The sequence below is a fragment of the Salvia splendens genome, chromosome 1 (assembly GCF_004379255.2).
Source record: "Salvia splendens isolate huo1 chromosome 1, SspV2, whole genome shotgun sequence".
Lineage (NCBI taxonomy): Eukaryota > Viridiplantae > Streptophyta > Magnoliopsida > Lamiales > Lamiaceae > Salvia > Salvia splendens.
Genome location: NC_056032.1, coordinates 20,869,860 through 20,893,669, shown reverse-complemented (window position 1 = coordinate 20,893,669; position 23,810 = coordinate 20,869,860). Strand labels below are relative to the sequence as shown.

Sequence of the window (23,810 nt, the reverse complement as noted above, 5' to 3'; positions counted from 1 at the left end):
TTAAAATGTAGCCTAATTGTTAGGCGATACCATATAACTTTTGAAATGATTTATAAAAAACACGCTTATGAAGTAACTGTGTCATGGTGGAGATTATCTAAATTCTGAAACCTTAAGAAGTGATCTAGTTGCTGAATTTGGGTTGCTCTGAATCCTCTATCTCCTTAGAAATGTTGTGTCGAAAGGCGATTTTCTCTGTTTTGTTCAGAGGCTAGTTTTGTTTAGAGGCTACATGATAGGTTAGAACCTTGCTGGTTTGTTAGTGTGTACTCAATCGTGATGAAATATTTATTAGCCTAGTTAATTTATAACAGCCTTACTACTACTGTTGCTGTCTTTAAACTTTGTTTGAGACCTTTTTTTTGTTGTTTTAGCTAGTACTAAGTGTTGCCTCATATTTCTGCTTATTTTTCTTTCACAATGGAGATTATTGAATATCAATGTAGATGAGAATGATTTGTGTGCTACTTAGTACAACCTAAGATGTGTGCTACCTAGCACTATCTATATATTGTTCCCTTTGACATTTGTTCTATTAATGTTGAGTCGTATTTATTTATTTTGAGCTGCCCATTACAAATGACTCATTTTCCATTTTAGCAACACATCCAACACATTTAATATCTCTTACTTTATTCTTTCTCCCACTTTGTTCACTCCTTACTCACAGTACTTTATTATCTCACTTTATTCTAGTCTACTTAACTCACTAAATATTTATTAATCTTGATGTTCAAAAGATTTATATCAACGATACTCATGGAGAGAGTACAAACTAATAACCCTTTCGTCCCATACAAATAAAGATATTTGGGACTATACAAGTTTTAGTGTATAATTTAAAAGGAAGCAAAACATAGAAACAGTAGTTATTAGAGTATGGCAGTGAATAATGGAGTCTACTCCATTAGGAGAAAGAATTCACCAAAAATAGAAATATACTATTTTTATGAGACATACCAAAATGAAAATAATCTTTATTTTTTGAACAAAGGAAGTATACAATTGGAATTCTAAAAGAAATGCTCCCTCCGTCCTACAATAGGAGTCACATTTGGTGTGGGCACGTGTTTTATGAAAGGTAAAAGAATGTGCATTGGAAAAGTTAGTGGAAAATGAGATTCACTTTTTTATATTGATTTTATAATAGAATGTCAGTGGAGTAAGTTAGTGGAAGATGGAATCCACTTTTTTATATTGATTTTATATTTATGGTACAAGTAAAATGTGACTCTTACTGTGGGACAGACCGAAATGGCAAAATGTGACTCTTACTGTGGGACAGACCGAAATGGCAAAATGTGACACGGGACGGAGGGAGAAATAATTTATTAGGCTTAATGTTTCTTTTATGTTTTTGCATTGTCATGATTACTGGGTAAATTTTGCTATAAAGTTATTGATACATCTTGCGATGATGTGCCTTTTGTCTCTGCAATGATTTAGTATCTTGTAAGCTCTATTTATTAGAGCATCCACAATGGTGAATGCTGTGGCGAGCTGGGCTATCTTGGCGGGATGGGTTGCGAGCAGCCCATCGCCGAGATCACCGCCCTATTTGGCAGGACCACATGCCCGTCACATGGCGCGTTGGCGCCCACTCTCTCCCGCGTGAGTTGGTATCGTTTTCCGACCGTTGGATTTTTATTTTTTTAAATTGGCTAAACCTAAATAAAAAATTCTCACTTCTCCAAATATAATCATTTATTACCGTTTTTCTTCCATTTTTCATATTTAAATTTTTTTTTATCCTTCAATTCATCCCCAAATCATCTATAAATATCTTATTCATCTAAAAATTATTCACACCTAACTCTCAACATTTTCATTCTATCTCTAATTTTTCTTTCCACATATTCATTAACAATTATGCAAATATGTTTGACCAACAACCAACATCCAACCCGATCTAGAGCTATAACCAGCGGAGCACGCCGACGATTGATTACCCGACATCGGGTACCCAAGGATCAGCAATGCCCAACATGTACAGATAGCGGCCTCTTGTCTACCTTTCCTGGTAGATATGTAGTACACAGATGCGCTATTCAAGTGGATGGCCATCCCGACACCCAACCATTACCCGACTTGTCTTTGCCCCAACTTCATGAGGACAATGCTCAAGCAGACAAATCTCCAAACAACTCAATCTATACTCAGTTTTATACTCCCTCTGTTCTGTGGTAGTGGATTCGTTTCTTTTCGCCATGTGATTTAAGAAATAAAGTAGGAAATGAAAAAGGTAGAAAGAGGAAGAGATAATAGAGTAAAACAGAGTAAAGTAAGTGAGAAGAAATATGTTGACTTTTACTAAAAAGAGAAATGACTCCACTAATATGGAACGTACCAAAATGGCAAAATGACAAAATGACTCTACTGCTATGGAACGGAAAAAGTATTTAGAGCTGTGTGGATCTCTTCACTATTAGGAAAAAAAAGAAATGAATGGAAGATGGAGGATTAATGTTTGGCATGCACAAACCGAACCGGACCGCCGGTTCACAAACTGGAACCGGAACCGGCACCAGTAGTTCGGTTGTTCAAGCGGGCCGGTTCAGGTTTAAAAACGCGTGAACCGTAATCGGCGGTTCCAACGATAGGATTCCGGCTAGGGCGTAGGTTTTCAGGCTAGGTGTGCAGAAAAACCGCCGGTTTCCGACGGTTCCGGACCTTTTTCAGGTGGCAGCGTATAGGTGGCAGTGTATAGGCCTGAAAACCGGTCAGAAACCGTGGACTGAACCGCCGATTCAGTCCGAAACCGCTGGTTCAGGCGGTAAATCGGTCGAATTTGAAATTTAATTTTTTTTATAATTTCTTACAATTTTACTCCTATAAATACCCCACATTCCCCATCATTTTTACTCACCCCATTCTTGTATTAACAAGGATTTCCTTCTCAATCTCAATTTCTCTATTCTCTATCCCCATTCTCTTTAATTGCTCAAGTTGTTTACTACTATATTTGTTGTTGTGTTCGTAATTTACCCTTTATTCAATACTCCATATTCCATAGTACTTTCATTTTGCATTATGTCTTCTTCTCGTGGTGGACCGGGACGTGGTGATCGGGGCAAAGGAATTGCCCAAGATCAAAGTAGTCGTCCCCAAAGATTAAAGCGACCTAGTCGTCAAGAAGTTATGGAAGTGGTTTCCCGAGTGGCGGCTGAACACATGCAACTAAGTTCTAAAAAATAAAATTATTTTTACAATTCATAATTTCATAAGATTGAGTTTTTAAATTTTTTTTGTGTTCCTAATTAAAACTTCAACTTATATAATATTTATAGATAGAAGAAGATCATAGGACCGCCATGCTACTCGCTGAAATGCATCAAGGTGGGGGCAGGGGCGGTGGTAGTTCCTAACAGCAAGATGACGAGTACGATGTGTCTATATCGTCGGACTCGGACAACAATGATGATATATCTCATTCTCGTATTCCGTCTAGCACCGGCGGAAATGAGGACATGCATCCCCCTCCACCCACTAAAAAAGCATTGAAATTTGATATTTTTGTTAAACACTACAAGAAGGTCCCAGTGGTAATTCCAAGTCCTAATGATCCGCTCTCTCAAGAAGAGAAATCGACGTTTCATATATATTGTAACTATTGTGATAAAGTCTACAAATTTGCAAGTGGTGGGGGATATGGCACCCTCCACCGTCATTTGGTGAAAAAGCATCTGATAGAATGTGGCACTGCCTCTACCCAAACCCAACTAAATTTCCAACCTGGTGGTTCAGGTTCGTCAAGTACGCCTCTTTTTAAATATGATCCTAAAAATTTTGCTGACGTTATGACTAGATGGGCTGCAATGAAGCATTTTCCTTTTAATGTTTATGATGACAAAAAATTTGAGGTTACTATGCAAAGTGGTTTGAACGTAGCTGTCAAAAGAGTAGGTCGAATGATCGTTCAACAACCTACCGTTCGACAATGTTTGGAGGAAAAAAGTTGAATTATCACGTTATTTACTCAACTTGGGACACAAAGTGAACATTTGCTCAGATGTATGGACTGATTCTTTTAATAGACATTCATACATGGGCATTACGGTTCACTTTGTGGACAATAGTTGGACTTTGAACAAGCGTTTGATTGGTTTTAGAGAATTTGAGACACCACACACTGCACCCGAAATTGCTTCTTTAATTATTCAAGTTTTGAATGAATTTCAATTATGCGAAATTACTTCTTTAGTTATTCAAGTTTTGAATGAATTTCAATTATGCAATAAGCTATCTTCTGTTGGTTTTGATAATGCAACTGCTAATACTACAAGTATTAATGACTTGATTGCGGCTTGTGCTCCGGTTATTGGTTGTAAGTATTTTCATCAAAGATACATATGTCATATTTTGAATTTATGGTACAAGATGCGCTTAAATTATGGCAAAAGCATGTTAGTCCTATTAGAACTGCAGTTAGATTAATCCATCAAAAGCCACCTATTGGCAAAGCTTGGAAGAAGTATTGTCATCAAAAGAAGGTAAGATATACGAATTTTACCATGGATGTGTCTCATAGATGGAATTCGACATATGATTATCTGAATTCTACTTTGACGCATAAAGATTCTTTGTGTGATTTTTTTAGAACCTATCACGTTTCTGATTTATATATGTCGCATAGTTGTTGGAATCATAGCGTGAGTTTATTTAAATTGTTCAAATATTTCAAAGATGCGACTGTTGAATTATCAGGTGTTTATTATTGCACTGTTGTTCGTGTTTAAGAGCATTGCATGTATATATCACTTGGTTTTACAAATGCGATGAAAAATATTTGCTCTTCTCCTAAATTGATGTGTGTTTTATATTATATGATTGACAAATGGATTAAGTATTTCTGTCACGACCGCCCATACTAGGGGTACTATAAACGAGGAGATCGTGACCACAAGATAGCAATAAACACAACATTTAAGGACGACAGTTCATAAGAAAGGCTCAAATAGCTTTAAAAAAAAATTAGTTCATTAAAAGTTAAACGAGTTTTTAGCTTAAAGAAACTTAATGTCATAAATTCATTATCAATTAGTGCAAAGACTTATAATAAACGATTTTTCAAAGGAAGCGGCGGGGAAAAAAATTATCAAAATCCATTAACCTCCAAAAGAGCAATTGTTTTACTTTACGAAAAGGATTAACATCTAAAAGGATTTGACATGCCAAAAAATAGTACGAAGTAAAGAACTCTTGGGGCATAGATAGAAAAAGTATAGCAGCGGAAATAAGGTTTCAAAGAGAGTCAATGATGACGCCTATGTATGAAGACACAACGCATCCAAAAATTTCCTAGGCCGACTCAACATCCATCGCAACATCCATCGCAACCTGCAAAATTTTAAAAGAAATGCAGGGCTGAGTACTTGTTGTATTCAATGGGCTCATGCCGAAAACATTTAACAGTTATGTCATCCATACCAGTGAACTCGAGTTTTTTTACGTTTATTTAAGAATATCAAGAGTATCACCAAAACATTTTCATAGACTGGTCAGTCAAATAATCTCCCCACTTTCTCAACAATCCATCAATCACAAACATCATTCCATGTGCGACGAAAGTGTGGCCACACTATTCGCCCACGAGACCGGCCGACTAGCAAGGACGGCTCCCGATCCCACCAGTGTACACAGCCTGATAGGGTTTGCGGCCCTACTCAGACCCGAATTCGTTTCATACATAGCCATATAGCCTAACGGAGTAAACTCAGACGAACTAGGCATCAGGCACACAATCTCAATCAAAACAATCCATGGCATGACATAACACTTTAAACCACCCTTATAGCTCCACAATCATATTTTGGAAAATTAAAAAAGTTTAGTTAAAGAAAGTCCACCTCGCTCATTTAGATAACACAATACACAACTCAAAGCAACCCTCGTTCCTTGTGCTCACGTACCCACGACAACCCTTGTCAACACCACAATACAATCAGCCTTTCATCACAACAATTATCATGCATGCGCTAACGTTCCTTCCATCGTCTCTTTAATTTACCCATCCCAAATGTTCATCAACACAAGGAAACACACCATAGCTTACACCAACGAACAACACATCACTTCATCATAGAATAAGTTCCTTAACACATATGCATCATGTAATTCATTTAAACTTGACAACAAGTATTATTTTAACGTGACAGAAATCTGGCAGAACTGCGCAGTCATTTTGTAAAAATCACCAAAAATCCATCCGACCTCATATGAAGCTAAATTTTGGTCACTACACAATGAACCACGTGTTCTACCCATACTTGGACAAGTTCGTCCTAGTCTTTATAGATGGTGTGCTCATCTACTCGAAGAACAAGAAGGAACACGAGGAACATCTGAGAACCACCTTGGAGACGTTAAGAGCCAAGAAGCTCTATGCAAAGTTTAGCGAATGTGAGTTCTGGCTTAACGAGGTGAACTTCCTTGGACACCTAGTGACGGCAGAAGGGATCCGAGTGGACCCTGCAAAGGTGGAAGCAGTACAACGTTGGCAGTCGGCAAAGACACCTAATGAAATTCGGAGTGTCTTAGGTTTGGCTGGATACTACCGGAGGTTTATTGAGTGATTTTCTAAAATAGCAAGACCAATGACTCAACAACTCAAGAAAGGAGTTAAAGTCAATTGGACACCGGAATGTGAAGCAAATTTCCAACTGTTAAAAGAAAAGTTGACCACCGCACAAGTCCTAGCCGTGCCAGAACCAGGAACAGGTTATGTAGTGTACACAGATGCATCAAAGATCAGACTCAGATGCGTGTTGATGCAGAATGGCAAGGTGATTGCATATGCATCACGCTAGTTAAGGCCGCACGAGTTGAACTACCCAACACAGGACTTGGAATTGGCGGCAGTGGTACATGCCTTGAAGATTTGGAGACATCATCTCTACAGAGTTCGATGCAAAATTTTCACGGATCACAAAAGTCCCAAGTATTTCTTTGAACAAAAGGATTTGAACACGCAACAACGCAGATGGCTCGAATTAGTAAATGATTATGATTGTGGTATAAATTATCATACAGGCAAAGCAAACGTAGTGGCAGACGCCTTAAGCAGGAAGGCTACACCCCAATTGGCCACTTTTCTCACACAAAATGAAGATCTGATACGTGAGTTTGGCAAGATGTGATTGGAAGTAGTAAGAGCACCGGGGACGGTGGAAAGTAGGATCGCCACCTTGGTGATTGAACCAGACCTAAGGGCCAGAATCGTTGAGGCTCTAAGGAGTGATGAAGCATTGGAGAAAATCTGTCTTAAAGTGAGGACGGGAAAAGGAGGAGAGTTACTGCGAAGAGGCGGATAACGCCCTCACTTTTGAAGGAAGATTGTGTGTGCCCAGGACGAGGCACTCAGAAATGAGATCATGAGTGAAGCACATGAAACACCATACACTGCTCACCCTGGAAGTATAAAAATGTATCAGGATATGAAGAAACAATTCTGGTGGGATGGCATGAAGAGGAGCATAGCGTCGTTTGTAGAAAGATGCCTGGCGTGTCAACAAGTGAAGGCTCTACACCAACGACCCTATGGGAAGTTGCTGCCCCTGGAAATTCCAGAATGGAAATAGGAACACATCGCGATGGATTTCGTGACGGGACTGCCAAAGTCCCAACAAGGGAATACTGCCATTTGGGTGATTATAGATCGCCTCACCAAAAGTGCTCACTTTATACTAATCCGTATCACGTATGGGTCGGACAAGTTAGCCCAGATATATGTGCAGGAGATCATACGCTTACATGGAGTACCGGTAACGATCACTTCAGACCGTGAGTCAAAGTTTACTTCTAGATTTTGGATAAGCCTGCAGCGAGAGCTAGGCAATCGGTTGAACTTAAGTACAGCATTCCATCCGCAGACGGATGGGCAATCTGAAAGAACGATCCAGACATTTGAAGATATGTTGAGAGCTGTAGTGCTCGACCGTGGAGGAAACTGGGAGCCAGTACTACCACTTATAGAGTTTGCTTACAACAGTTATCAGGCAACTATAAAACATGGCCCCGTATGAAGATCTGTATGGAAAGAAATGTAGATCACCACTTTACTGGGATGAAGTCGGTGAGAGGAAGATTCTTGGACCGGATTCCGTGGAGGAGATGATAGAAATTGTCCGTCAGATCCGTGAAAGAATCAAGGAAGCTCAAATTAGGCAAAAATCTTACGCAAATATTCACAGAACCGATCTACAGTTCAAGGCTGGAGACAAAGAGTTCTGAAAGTATCCCCGTCAAAAGGGATAACAAAATTCGACGTCAAGGGCAAGCTAAGACTGCATTTCATCGGACCCTACGAAATTCTAAAAGAAGTCGGTCTTGTAGCGTATAGATTAGCACTACCACCGAGTTTCGGAAATGTGCACAATGTTTTTCACATGTCACAATTGAGGAAATATGTGTTCGACCCCAAACACATAGTCCACCAAGAGGAAATGGTTTTGGAGCCAGACTTAAGCTATGAAGAGAAGCTAGAGGCAATTATTCATGGATAGACCAAAGGAGTTCGAATATCTTTACAATTATTCATGGATGGACCAAAAGGACTAAGAAACTAAAAGTCTTGCTAAACTTTGGGCCTTCTCCTCCCGAGCCCAAATCGCAACCACCACGGCCCTACCAGATCAGCCCGTTGACCTAGGAGAGCGAGCCCACGTCGCGGTCAGCAGCGGGGCAGCTGGGTCAGTGTCCACACCTGCAAGACAAAAACAAATCACACTCTAAAGTACTATGAGCTAGCAACCAAAACTAATAAAACCTAATGTACTAGAGGTCAACAAACCACCAAGTAGGAGAGAAACTTAAGGAAGTTGACCACTTTGCCTTTCATAAAGTAAGCACAAGTATTGCCTAAGATGGCAAGTAAACTCCTACACTCTCTCCTAGCCAACCGAGAGCTGGGAAAATCAAACAAGAGCAATTAAATGACTTGTAAGGTGATGTACTAGGTAGTCATGTAGGAACAAGAGGAAATAAATGGCAAAGTGCATAGTACTACAAGTAACACCAAAACTTAGTCCTACAAGTGAATCAACTAAAGAGATATGCTTCAAGTGGAGACAAAACTACAATATCAGCCATTTAATTCATCAAAGTACACCAAAGTCTTCCTATAAAAATCCCTCCACACCACTTTCACATTCCCCTTCCATACTTTGAAACTTTCAGTCAAAATTAGCAAACTTGAGAGTGAGGAAACTAGGTAAAGATTTCTGCAGGATTATTGCAGGCAGCCTTACTCCCCATAGGTAACATTTCTTTCCTCCTCCCCACAAGGATTTCATGCTCAACTCAAGCTCACTCCTTTTTTTTCCCCTTCCACTGCAACTAGAAATTTTCAGAAAAGGTGTGTGAACTTTGAGGATTTTGGAAACTGAAAATCAAGCAACTGCCATCTTCAAGAGGTAATACACCTCCACCTCCCTCTCATTTAGTTCATGCCATCATGTGGTAACTAAAACCTCAAGCATGTTAGAGCCCCACTTCAAAATCTTGATAAAATGAATGGAAGAAACAGTAAAAACTCTTGCACACCCTCTGCCTCGTTTTGAACATCATGCTTAGGATAAGGAAATTTACAGCTTTAGTACACTTCTGTTACACAACACCAAAGTACAACGGAGCATACTAGAGTCCTAAACTTCACCAATAAGCAAGATACAACTATGAAGCCATGTCTAAGAGTAGAATCCTATACTCCACATAGAAGAACTCAGCGGCTGAAAATGTTCAAAAATTAGAGACCTTGTCAAAATACACCAAGTAAGAATGTGAATTTAGGAAAAGAACTTATCTTCACACCAATACGGAGGGGAGCGACGGTTCGAGTTCAGCCGTCGGTGGATGATCAGAGACGGCCGTAGACCGTGCGGTCTCAGCCGGGCGGCCAGTGATGCAGCGGCGCAGGTGCTGACCGTTCACTGAGCAACGGCTGCGCGACAGCAGCGACTTCGGCGGGCAGCAGTGGCTGTTCACCCGGCAACGGGCAGCGACGCGAGACGCCGAGGAGAAACGCCGTTGGCGCTCCGGTGACCCGGGTGGAGCGGCGATTCCGCCGAGAGAATGGGAGAGATGAATCTAGGGCTTTTCCCCTCCCCAATTTGGGAATTCTGATTTTTTAGAAATGAAAGGGGAAGAGAGTGAAGTGACGATGGAAGGGGATGGGCTTTGGGTCAAAGTAATTGGGTTGGGGCCTAATCCCTCCCTTTTGCTTTTGGGCATCTTAAAATTTAAGGTGTGGACTAAGTTTAAATTTTTTTATATTAGGCTGATGATTTATTTCAATTTTCAATAGGGACTTGGGCCTACAACCTTTAAAGACCTTTAAAGGAAGAAATGGACTAATTTATTTTTATTCAAGGTTGGGCCTGCGGTGCCTAATTAAATCATGAGCTCTAATTTGTGCCCGATTAAATATTGATGGACAGACCTCGGATTTTTTTATGCTTGAATAATTTTACATAGGAGGTAACGCTCTTTCGTTAAACGAATAATTGGTAGGCCTCCACATAAAATTTAATCGCATGATTTAATTAACGCTCAAAGACTTCTTATGAATTAAGGAAGAAGGAATAAAATGATCATGCATTTAGGATGCATTCACGTCAATTATTTGACTTCTTAAGCCTAATTTAGTATTATTTTATTTCTAAAGGGACTTCTTCACACGTCAATTAAGACCAAATCAAGAAACTTTTCAGCTAAGGAAATAGCTTTGAGGTGGGCATTCTTTTCGAAACGTGATTTCAGTATCAAAATGTGAATCTTTTCTAAACATGTTTGTCATGCCATGTTTTGCTTTTACGATTACCTATCAGCTTGGCTATGCCAATTATGTTAAATCGAATTCGGGTCCCAGTAGGGCCGCAAACCCTACTCGGACTAGTGTACACATATGGGTACCGTGTGCTAGCTTTCGAGTTGGCCGGTCCAGTGACCGTCGTGGAATGTGGCCACATTCTCGGTTCTCATACGTTCATATATGGTATCTATGATTATGTGATTGCGCAATCAATTTTATGAAATGAGAGGAATTTAGTGACTCGAGTCTTTTAAAATGAAAACCCCGTGTTCTCTCAACTGTGGCTGACAAATTAAAAAGGAACTTATTTTGGCACGATGCTCACTGAGTATACCGAGTACTCAGCCTTACATGTTTCTTTTCTAACGTGCAGGTTGAACGTCAACGAGGGGCGGAGGTGTTGGGTAATGATTATTAATAAGTAGCAATAGGTAGCCCAAAGTAGTATGTCTTCATACATGCTATTTTGTCTTGGATTCTTCCGCTGCAATAGAACTATGTACTAGGAATTATGAACCCAGTTATTATACTCTAATTTTATTCTGACTATGTACCATCTTCGCCTTCAGAATTAATGTTTTGAGTTTGACTTATCCCTTATGTTGATCCTTTTCATCAGAGATTATTTTGGTCACGTTATAGTTGTGCTCACTATCACTAGGGAGTTGTGGTCGTGACACTAGTAGTGTCGTTGTATTTAAATTTTTTGTTTAAGACTTCAAGTTTTTTGTGATTTGTAATTGTTGTAACTTGTAATCTCAATAAAATTGCAATTTTCATCGTGATTTTTTGAATTTTATTTACGCACATTTCATAGATAAATAAATAAGAAAATGCAAAAAAAAATTACGAACCGCCGAACCGGCCTGGAACCGGCTGTTTTGAACTGCCCCATGAACCAGCGGTTTTTGAACTGGAACCGGAACCGCCGGAACCCTTGGCGGGCCGGTTCCAGTTCATTAAAATGTTGAACCGCGAACCGCCGGTTCCGAACAGGAACCGGCGGTTTTTGAACCGTATGCATGCCTAATTGAAGTGAGAGGTTGAAGAGATTACTATTAGGTTATGCTTGGTATGATGAAATGGAATGGGGGAATGAAATGGTATTCTTATTTTCATTCCATTCATTTGCTTGGCATATTTTTTCCTTTGGAATCACCATTCCTTTTGGAATGACTATTCCATTCCTTCCATTTAGCCAAAGAATAGCCATTTTATTTTAGTCTTCTTTCTTCCTATTTTAGATTAAAAAAAAATTATACTCCCTTCGTCTACAAAAAATAGTTTCATTTATGGATGACACGAGTTTTAACGAGAAATTAGTAAAGTAAGAGATAGAATGAGAAAAAATGAGTAATGTAAAAGAGATAGAGAGAAAAGCGGGTAAAGTATAAGAGAGGAGAAAAATTGGATAAAGTAGAGAGAAACTTTCCATTTTTTTGACATCCAAAATGGCAAAATTAGACTATATTTCATGGACGGAGGGAGTACAACATATTATATTATATTTTATTATATTATACACACTCTATACACGCATTGCACACACTACACACACTTCACACACACATACACTACACACTGAAAACACACACTGTACACGCACTGCAAGCACTACACACTATACACACTCTATACACGCATTGCACGCACTACACACACTGCACACACTACACACATACAACACTACACACTGAAAACACACACTATACACATTATACACACACTGCACACTCTATACACGAACTGCAGACTCTATACACACACTGCACACACGCTGCATGCACTACACACTTTACACACACTATACACACTGCACACAATATACAAACTACTGGCGGATACAACTAAGAATCTGTACCTCCAAAATAATGTGTTCTTAATATAATATTGATATTGAAATAACTGTAAACATCAAGTGTTCTAGCGGTTACAGAAGCACTACCCCATAGGATTGACCCGTGTTTGGTTCCCTTTCATGGCATATGTCTCTGTCCTACCCTAAGTGGAGTATTTTCTTATTGGCACAAAATTCTATGTAATGCTGTTATGTAAGTTAAGTGTATAGAGGATAAAGTAAGAGCGGAGAAAAGTAGAGAGAGTGACGTTTCTATTTTAAGAAATGTGTCGTTTCGTGTAGGACATCTCAAAAAGGAAAATGTGTCACTTAAGATGGGAAAGAGCGAGTAGTTTTTACATGTTTTTATATAATATAGGTGCTAGTTTTTATGTTTGCAAATTTTATGTTGGTTTTGAATATGTTTTCTTTACATGTTTTTATATAAATTAGGCATTACACCATTTGTCCCATAAAAATAAGAATTTTGAGAATGACACTAGTTTTAATGCAAAATTGGTAAAGTAAGAGAGGTAGAAAGAAAATGTAATTGACGTATTGTTAGTGGAGAATGAGATCTACCTCATAAGAGAGAAAAACTTGTTAAAAGTGAAAGATGGCTATTTTTGTGGGACGACTCAAAATGATAACGAAAGAATATTTTTGTGGGACGAAGGGAGTAGTTTTTATGTTTGTAGATTTTAGGTTGGTTTTGAATGTTTTTCTTTTTCATTTTGTAAGTATTGGGTAGTAATCTCTCCATCCCAAGGTAGTTGATGAAATTTTTTGGGAGATGAGAATTAAGAAATTGCGGTGTTTAAGGTTAAAGATGAGAGAGTAAAATAAGAAGGAATAAAGTAAGAGAGAGGTAGATGATGTAAATTGTAAAGTATGAGAGAAGATAGAGTTTTTGCCAACAAAAATGAAAAGACTCAACTACGACAAACACTACGGAAGAAGTACTATATTTTATTATGTTTATTATATATTTTTTATATTTTTAATGCATGTGTATTAATTTGTTTTTTTTTCTATTTTTATTTTGATATTAGATAGTTGCTTTTAATTTTATTTTTAATTAAAATTGTAATACTTGGTATGAATTCAGAAATTTAATTAGTCATCGTCTTTTTTGATAGATATTAGATATTTTACAATTTTTTTCTTTTGTTATATGGTAATATTAATACTTAGTTTAATTATGTTATTCTCCACGTCCCATAATAGATGACACACTTGGCTGATGACACAAAATATTAGGAGATGTTATTTTTAGATAGAAAAATAATATATTTATATTAATGTGAGAGAGAATAAAAAAAATAAGGAAATGTGATATTTTTGTGGATAAATTAAAAAGAAAGTGTGACATCTACCAAACACCAATCCGAATCAAAAAGCAAAAATTGCAAAATATATCCAAAAACAATGAAAATTCTAAATTAATTTTTTATAATTAACACAAAAAATATATTGTGTCAACCAATTAATATATCCAAATAATTACAATCTAAATATATTGTGTCCCCAACATAAGTCCCATTTTGCCATTTTCGTATGATTCACAATAGAAGTCTCATTTCACTTTTACTACTATGTTTGACAAGTGGACCTCATATTTCACTAACCCACTCCACTCACACTGTATCATAAAATCAATATATAAAAGCAGGTCTAACATTCCACTAACTTTTTTTACCACTTTCATTTACTAAAGTAAACAATTTCTTAAAACTCATGTCGGTAAAAAAATGAGACTTCTATTAATGACCTGAGTGAGTATTTATTAATACTCCCTCCGTCCCATAGAAATAGTTTAATTAGGGATGACACGATTAATGCGTAATTAATAAAGTAAGCATGAAGGAGAAAAAGTACTTAGAATAATGTATTGGATGGTATGGCCCAAAAATGAAAAAAAGAGAAGTTGAAAAAGTTTCCATAAATGAATGAGTAAAGGTCAAATGCGGTCCTAAACATATGGCAGTTTTACGATTTTGGTCATAAACATTATGTTTTAAATTATTGCATCCCACACATTTGAACTCATGCCACAATCAGTCCATTTTTGGATGGCTCCGTTAAAAGTAACAGTAAATGGTTGTTTAGCCGATTTTTGACCGGATTAAGCATTTTTATAGATTTTTTTATTATTTCAAAAAATAAAAATTAGTATTATTCCAAATATTTAAAATTAAGAATCCAAAACCTTTCTCCCCGCAATGGAAGATCGCAATAGGCCTTCACAGGCCATCCCGCCCCAAATTCACAGCCCAAAGGCTACTCAGCCGCCGCCAGTCCACTGCCGGCTGGCACCGCTTATCCTTACAGAACAGAAATAAAATTCTCCACTCATCTTTGTCACTTACAATCACCACACGGATCAATCCACCACAGATCTAAGTCCTAAGCTCAGAATCAAGCACATGAACGCACCAAAAAAGAAAAGTAAGCTTTTTCAAATGGTTTTTTCATTTCCCTTATGCTCCCCTTCATTCCAGTACTGTTAAGCCAAAGTGTATGCTCCTTTCAAACTCTAATTCAATGGAGTAATTGAGGATTTAACATAAACCCTAATTTAAACCCAAATTTAGTTGAAATGCTGGAAATTAATTAATACAAATTGGAGTTGTAATTGACAGGTGTTGCAGTTGTCGGTGGAGGTGGGGGTGGTGCCGGAGGCGGATGGGAGCGAGACCGCGACGGTGGCAGCAACAGTGGAACGGACAGAGAAGCGAGGGTGATGAGGTACATGAGAAGTGGAAGAACAAGAGGTTCGAGAAGACGATCCGGTAAGCAGAGACGAGGCCGAGAATCAAGGGGAGATTCGCGAAGCGGTCGGAGCTGGAGGTGGAGTCTGCGACGTATGACGTCGTTCCGAGCTTCTAGTGAGATCCAATCAGATGATCATCAGCAAGGTTTTTTTAGAACACTGAAGATGATGATGAAGAAGAATTTGCGTTTGTAAATATTGTGCTCCTCTTTTGTGAAGTTTTCTATTTTTGTGAAGAAGATGATGATGAATTTCTATGAAGAAGATGACGATGAAGTTTTTTCGTTTTGCATTTTATGTATTAATTTATTTTTATGTATTTTAATTTCACTATTTTGCTAATAAAAATTAATGAGATAATTAGGGCGATAATAATCCCACTTAATAACTTAATTGGGTCAAAACTGGTTTAAAAACATTGACCGTCTATTTTTAACGGAGCCGTCCAAAATGGACTGATTGTGGCCCGAGTTCAAATGTGTGAGATGCAATAATTCAAAACATAATGTTTAGGACCAAAATCGTAAAACCACCATATGTTTAGGACCACATTTGACCTTTACTCTAAATGAATATGAACTATTTCTATGGGACAGGGCAAAAAGGAAATTCAGCATATTTCTACGCGACAGGGGGAATACAAATTAATACAAATAGAGTATGTTTTTAGGGAAAATAATTATACTCCCTTTGTACCCTAAGGGCATGTTTGGTTTGTCATTTACCATTCCATGAGAAAATGTTGTGAGGCTAAAATGGAATGGTGTTTGTTGGTTGGGTGAAGTTGTTTGTTTTCTCATTTAGCATTTCTTGCTTTTTATTATACTCTCCCCGTCCCATAAAAATATGTGCACTTTCTATTTTCTCCCACAAAAATATATGCATTCCGTTTTTGAAAGTTATAACAATTTAATAATGTAGGTCTTGCTTTTCCAATTTTGTCTTAATTTCCGTGGCATACCCATTGCCATATTTTTGTGGGACGGAGGGAGTATGTTGTTTGGTCAGTAGGTAACAGCCCATTGAGTATGTGGATTTTTCCCTTTTACCCTCATAATTTGCAAATTTAAATAAATAAAATTTTAACTCATATTTTTTTTTATTTTTGGAATTCCATATTGTTAAAATTCAATAAAACCATCTACTAAATGGTTTAATTTCATCAGTAATTATGTAATTATGTTCCATTGTTTTCGTTATTATACATAAAATAGATTGTAATATTGATTCATTTATATTTAGATAAAATAGATTCGGTAAATTGGGCTAATTTGTAAGAGAACCAAATAATTAAATTAGGTTAAAATCACTCCATCTCATTCTCTGTGCCTCCTTTCTCTCTACACCTGTGTTTTTTTTTCATGTTTTCTCTTGTAGTATTTTATGCCTCTTCCTTCCTCTTTCTTATGTTGATGTATACAATAATTTGGAATTTGAAGTTTGAATCCAATCTGTTGGTGTTCCCTGTCGGAGGCAATATTGGACAAAGTAAATGCTCGACTACCATCGCTCGATGTTCCTGGTCGGAGCTGGTACTGCATCCTCAAATTGTGGTCGAAGCCGGTCTGCTGGAGTTCTTGATCGCGGTGGAGATTATCTCACAGTTTCAAATCAGCTTGCTCTTCTAAAGAATTGAATAAAATCTAAATAACAAAAAAGCAGATTTGCACAAAGAAATGGGTAACTAAGTAATTCAGTTATGTATCTGGATTATCCTGATACATATCACACCCAATTTGGCCAATAGGGAAACCACTCATTTCAGCCTCCATAGCTTGGGCCTTGGACGTTCCATCGAGCCTTTAAGATACACCAAGGCCATCCGCAATGGCGCCTAGCGCACCGCCTAGCCGAGCGCCGGCGCTAGGTGGTCCATTGCAACCGCCCAGCGGATTTCGGAATTAAAAACCGCCGAGCGCTCGGCAGTTTCTCGGCACTAGGCGGTGCGCTGGGCGATCCGCTCGGCGCCATTGCAGGGCCCGGATCACCTAGCGAACCGCCGAGCGGAATTTTTTATTTTTTATTTTTTTTATTTTCGAAACACTATATATACGCGGTTTGCACGTCATTTTCATTCGCACCACTTGTTTTAACGAGTACTCTCTCTATCTTAATTTCTGTACAAGATCAACACCGAGAAACGGAGAACACCAACGAAGGTACTCCAGTGACGAGCGAGTCTCAAACTCCCCCGGTACCCGTGGGAGGTGGATGGGGTCCGATGCCAGGGTACTACAACATGTACCCATGGCAGGGGATGATGCCCGGGATGGCAGCCGGGGGGAATATGCCCAGGATGGCAGCTGGGGGAGTATGCCGGCGTGGCAGGGGGTACCGGGGATGCAACCCGGTATGCAGATGATGCCCGGGTGGGCGCCCGGGATGCAGATGATGCCGGGGGGGGGGGGGTGCCCGAGATGCAGATGATGCCGCGGGGGGGGGGGGAGGGGGGACGGCGATGCAGCCCCCGACAGGGGGGTACCGGCGACGCAGGGGACGCCGGGGGAGGGGGACGTCTATCACCCCAGTTTTGATTTTTCGACTGCTTCTTCGCACACATCGATCCCAAATGATGCGCAGTTCACGCAATTTGATGCTTTTTCCTTAGAAGAGTTGGGGTTTGATATTCTCGGAGTTCTGTATACTCCCGTTCAAACGGGGGGAGCAGTGCAGGGTCGTGGCGCCCCAAAGAAGAAGGGCAAGGGGAAGAAGGTCGGGGAGTCGTCGCAGCCGGGTGAGGACGACAGCTCGGTACGGAGAAGGTGGACGGATGCGGAGAACGTCGCACTGTCCAAGGCGTGGGTGAGTGTTTGCGACGATCCTTTCGTTTCTAACAACCAGAGGATCGTCAACTTGTGGGGCAAGATAGCAGCAGCCTACCAGAGATTTTGCCCGGAGGGGAGGCGACGCAACGGGGAGGATTGCCGGAAGGGGTGGGACCGAATCAGGGCTGCCGTCTCCCGATTTTCTGGTTTGTACGCCAACGCCCTCCGCATGCAGAGCAGTGGCCAAACGGAGGAAGACTGGAGGAGAATATTGGAGAAAGCCTTCCCCCAGCCCGGGTTTTATAAGGACTTCACCTACTGGAACTGCTATCTTGTTCTGAACGACTCTGAGAAGTTCCGAGTAGGTGTCAACGCTGGTTGGCCGAAGAAACAACGACTAAACTATACCGGTGATTTCAGCGGCAGGAGCGGTGGTTCCCACGACCTCCCCGAGACGGCCCAGAAGGTCCCGACCCCTCGTTCGTTCGCTCGCCGAACTCGCCCGGTTGGGCACAAGCGGGCTCAATGGGAGGCGAGGGGGGCAGCCGGGGTTCACAGGAGGTCCAGTCGGCATCCTCCCTTGGCCAATCCACGACGGATCTCAAATTCTTCGCGCGTCAACAAACGCGCAATCAGATGGTCAAGACGATGGCCGAATGGCGGGCGACGGTGGACCCCGTGGAGAAGAGTTTGCTTCAAACATTGCTCCTGAGCATGCAGGAGGATTTGGAGGCGACACGGAGGGAGACCGGAGGCGACGGTGGCGACGGAGGTGGAGGCGATGGTGGCGACGGAGGAGACGACGACGGAGACGAGGAGTGAATTATTGTACTTTTTTTTAATTATTATAATTTTTTTAATTATTGTACTTTTTTAAAATTATTGTACTTTTTAAAATTTTAATATTATTATTAATGTTTCCCGTATATGTCTCGTAAATTAAATTCCGTATATTGTGTGATTGTTAATTATTTCATTTTTATATAATTGTTATTAGTGATGTGGATAGGCTATGGCTGAGCTATTTGCTTGTTTTGATGATGTGACAGGAGGATTTTTAGTGTTGATGATGTGGCAGGAGGAGTTTGTGGCTAGGCTATGGCTGGGCTATTGCTAGGCTATTCCTATTGTGGATGGCCTAAATATCGAATCAAACATCAATAGTTACCGGTTAGCAGCCACTAAATGGTCTTTTCATACAAACCAAACACCTTTTAAAAATATAACCTCTTTCTTTTTTGGTTTGTTCCCTAAAAATAGAAATTTTCTATTTAAGAGAATTTCTTTCTCTATAATAAGGTGAGACTCATTTTCTACTAACATACTATTCTTTCTATCTCTCATCTACTTTTCCAACTTTGCATTAAAACTCGTGCCGATTTAAAAAATTTCTATTTTTAAGGGACGATGGGAGTATATAATACTTAAAAAAGAATTGATTTTTTTTTGTTTTTATACATTCGAACCAAACCAAATAAAAAATAAAAAAAATTCCAAAATTTTGAATTGAATCGAACCGAAAAACAAATCAAATTTTAAATTTTGATTTGGTTTGCATCAAATATTCGGTTTTCGATTATTTTGCTCATCCCTAGGGTGCAGTGCGTGCAGTGTGTGTATAGTGTGTGTAGGATTGTTCATATTTCATTCCGTTCACATATTATTTATAGTTTCCAAGCATATGAATGGAATCAATTAAAGAATAACAATTTCAGTTTCTTTGTATTCCTTGTGTTTACCAACCACAAATGGAATTGTCACTAGGGGTGCTTAAACGGTTCTCCGTTTCTCGGTTAACCGAAACCGAACGGTTAATTGAGGAACGGGAACCATAAAACCGGTTCCGGTTCCGGTACCAGTTCCAACTTATTAAATAAAACCGGTTTCGGTTCTAACCGGAACCGATCGGTTCCTAACCGGGAAACGAATTACAATTTAATTTAATTTTTTTATAATTTAATATACTAATAAATCTAACTTAATTGAATTAATATTGAATTAAAATAAAATAATTTGAAACATTGTTTGATTTTAAGATTCAAACAGTGTTAAATTTGCGAGCTCTGTTTTCTTAAGTATTTAAAATATTTAAACAATGATACTTTGAATCTATAATTATTTCTTCAATCCATTTTTTATGAACTAGCTACTATGAGTAGAACATCATAAGTTTGTTTTAATTTTTAAAAAGAACTATACAAATACAATATAATTTCATATGATAGAAATTTAACTTTATAACAAATTTATGTAACAATTCATTTAATATACGATTTTAACTTGTTTGTGCATGATTTATTAACTTTTCCGTATTAAACAAAAAAGTCACAACAAGATCAATTAGTATTTGAAATTCCATTGAATATTTGTTTAGCCAAAAGAAAGGAAAATGGAATTCAATTTTAAAATTCCTTTTAAAAATGCTAAATTTTAAAAGACCTTTTTTTTATAAAAGAATTGGAAACATAAACTAGTCTGATCTACTACACTTGGCATAACTCTTACCCATATATGAATATTATTGTATTGTTGGTTTGCATTTTTTGTGTATTTATTTAAATTTTTAGGTATTATTTGTTATATATCCAGATGTTGGATTATTATTTTATTAGTATTGAATTATTTAAAATTATAAATAAATTCGGATTAAAATTAAACATCGGTTCCGGTTCCGATCCCGGTTTTAAGATTTATGAAAAATTGAAACCAGTTAACCGGTCCGGTTAGAACCGGAACTGGCCGAATAAGCAGGCCTAATTGTCACTCCATTTCAATTTGCATTTCATTCTAACCGGAACCGGCCGAATTAGCAGGCCTAATTGTCACTCCATTTCAATTTGCATTTCATTCTCTCCTTACCATTCAATTGTACCAATGTGAAGTTTTATTTGCATGCATAAATAGTGAAATTTTCTCTCTACGTATACAGTCTATAAAAGTGGAAAAAAAATCATTAAATACTTTCTAATTTTTATACTAATTAATGACATAATCAAAAATATAAAATGAAACACTATCTCGACGCTTGTTCATACATAATACGCCTATCAGTTTGGAAATTATAGATTATGTAATAATGTACTAAAGATTTTTCCTGAACTTTCCTAGATACAAACATACTTGCCTTAATACCAAACATCTTGAAACTTTCCTTTATTACGTGAACATATTCCAAATCTGTTAACTCAATTTTTTTTATTTGACTTTATTCATACACTTAAAAATGAATATTCCAAACCACTTAATTCGTAGTAAAACTGTCACGACCGCCCATACAAGGGGTACCACAAACGCGGCGATCGTGACCGACATGCATGGATTTCAATTTAAAAAAAAAACTTAATTAATTTTGAAGAAAGGAAAACAACTTAGTTTAAAGATTTTAACGTTATTATTTTTTTGAAAGGACATAAGATAAAAGAATACTTTTAAAAAAAAAGGACAACGAAAAAGTTAGACTTAAGAAATACATCAATTAAAAGTTTAAGTAAAACACGCATTAAACTTAAATCTCAGAGAAAACCATTTTCAAAAGACAACGTAGATGCACGTTTAAAACCTAACACCACCATACATGTTCCAACACCAAAACGAAAAGCTTAAGATCTTAAGACATAAATTAAAACATAGCAGCGGATAAAAGGGTTCAAGGAGAGTCAAGGATCACGCCTATGTATGACGACACAACGTATCCTAAGTTCTCTAGCCAGCTCAACATCCACCGCAACATCACGCTCAACCTGCAAAATTTTAAAAAGAAATTGCAGGGCTGAGTACTTGTTGTACTCAATGGGCTCATGCCGAAAATATTTATCAAGTTATGTCATCCATACCAGTGATCTCGAGTTTTATACGCAGTAAAGAAAAATATCACGAGAACACAAAAAGTTTCATAGACTGGCCAGTCAAATAATCTCCCCACTTTTCACATCAATCCAACAATCACAATCACAGTGCGACGAAAGTGTGGCCACACTATTCGCCCACGAGACCGGCCGACTTGCAAGGACGGCTCACGATCCCACCAGTGTACACAGCCCGATAGGGTTTACGGCCCTACTCGGACCCGAATTCGTTTCACATATACAGCCATATAGCCTAACGGAGTAAACTCATACGAACTAGGCATCAGGCACACAATCTCATAACAAAACAGTCCATGGCATGACATAACAGTTAAACCACCCTTATATCTCCACATAATATTTTCAGAAAAGTAAAGAGGTTTGAAAGAAAGCCCACCTCGTTCTCTTAGAAAAATCACAACCCAACTTAGCGATCCTCGAGTTCACGAAAACACAATACCCTTGCCAACGACAACACAAGTCAGTCTCACACAACAACATATCACTATGCATGTCCTATCGATTCTCTCTCATCGTTCTCCTCAATCCCAAAACCCAACATACATCACAAGGGTATAAAACATACGTAACACATTTCAACTTATCGCAAGTGATTTCAACATTTAAACACGTCCCTTGCACATACATGCATCATATAACACTTTTAAACTTGAAACTAAGTGTCATTTAATCAAGGCAGAAAACTGGCAGAAATGCGCGACCGTTTTGTAAAAATCACTTTAAATTCACCCGACCTCAAAACATGCTAAATTTTGGTCAAGATACAGAGGACACATTCAAGTTCATCCATGAAAATTTTCATATCGAAATCACGTCATTTAGTCAGTCATATCACATATGGAACTCTCTGGTCAGAACATACAATTTCTGACAGTATTGCGCAGTTCATTTGAAAAATTCACCATAAATTCATACGACGCCCAAAAAGGCTGAAAATTTGACAAAAGATAGAAGACACTTCAAATTTTCATATAGTTCAAGAATTACATCAATCGGAGTTCATTTGGTCAGTCAAACAGAAAACGAAACATTCATGGCGAGAACTCACGTTTCTGGCAGATTTGCGCAGTCGACTTCAAAAATTTATTAAAAATTCATTTTTCAATAAAACAGGCTGAAATTAACACGAGACACAGAAAACATCTTGAAGTTTCCTCAGTAAAAATTTCGTAGCAAAATTCGTTCGTTTGATGGGTCGACTACAGATCATAAGTCACTGGTCGAGCATCACAGAATTCTGGTTCAGATTCGAAAATAGGGTTTTTAAATCTCCACAACGAAAACACCGATTCTTCATGCTCGAAAACACATCATCATGCTTACACATTCCTAAAACACATATTTGCATACAAACTCATATTATTCACAAATATTTCGATCCAAACCCACATGATTTCAATCAACAAAGCAAAAATCAACCAAGTTCATACGAACACACAATTCCCTCCCGTTAAAACTTGCGATCTATCAAACCTACACTCTCTACATGCATGTAGGACTCAAAACATGGTTCAAAAGAGAAGGAGAAGAAAGAGTGAGCAAATATACCTTCCCTTGACAAAAACCAATCGGTAGAAGCGAAGAACAAGGCGATTCGTCGGAGATTCTTGAAGGTAACTTCAATGGTTGCAAGAACAATGGTGGATGGAGGATTTTTGGAGATGGGAGAGTGGGAGAGGAGAGAAACCGTGAGGGAGAGGAGAGAAGAGAGAGTGGGCGATTTTTTTTTTTTGAGGGAATGGGGGCTAGGGTTTTAGCTTTT

General features: G+C 38.5%; 2 long non-coding RNA genes across 2 annotated transcripts; both read right to left on the bottom strand.

Moving 5' to 3' along the window:
* Positions 1-5,082: 5,082 nt before the first annotated feature.
* Positions 5,083-5,597, bottom strand: LOC121804722. Its single transcript, XR_006051203.1, has 2 exons — positions 5,428-5,597; positions 5,083-5,337 (listed from the first exon to the last, which is right to left on the bottom strand). It is a non-coding gene; the product is annotated as an uncharacterized LOC121804722 (long non-coding RNA).
* Positions 5,598-8,478: 2,881 nt separating this feature from the next.
* On the bottom strand, positions 8,479-10,175 carry LOC121745086. Its single transcript, XR_006038766.1, has 2 exons — positions 8,789-10,175; positions 8,479-8,701 (listed from the first exon to the last, which is right to left on the bottom strand). It is a non-coding gene; the product is annotated as an uncharacterized LOC121745086 (long non-coding RNA).
* Between the last annotated feature and the right edge of the window lie 13,635 nt (positions 10,176-23,810).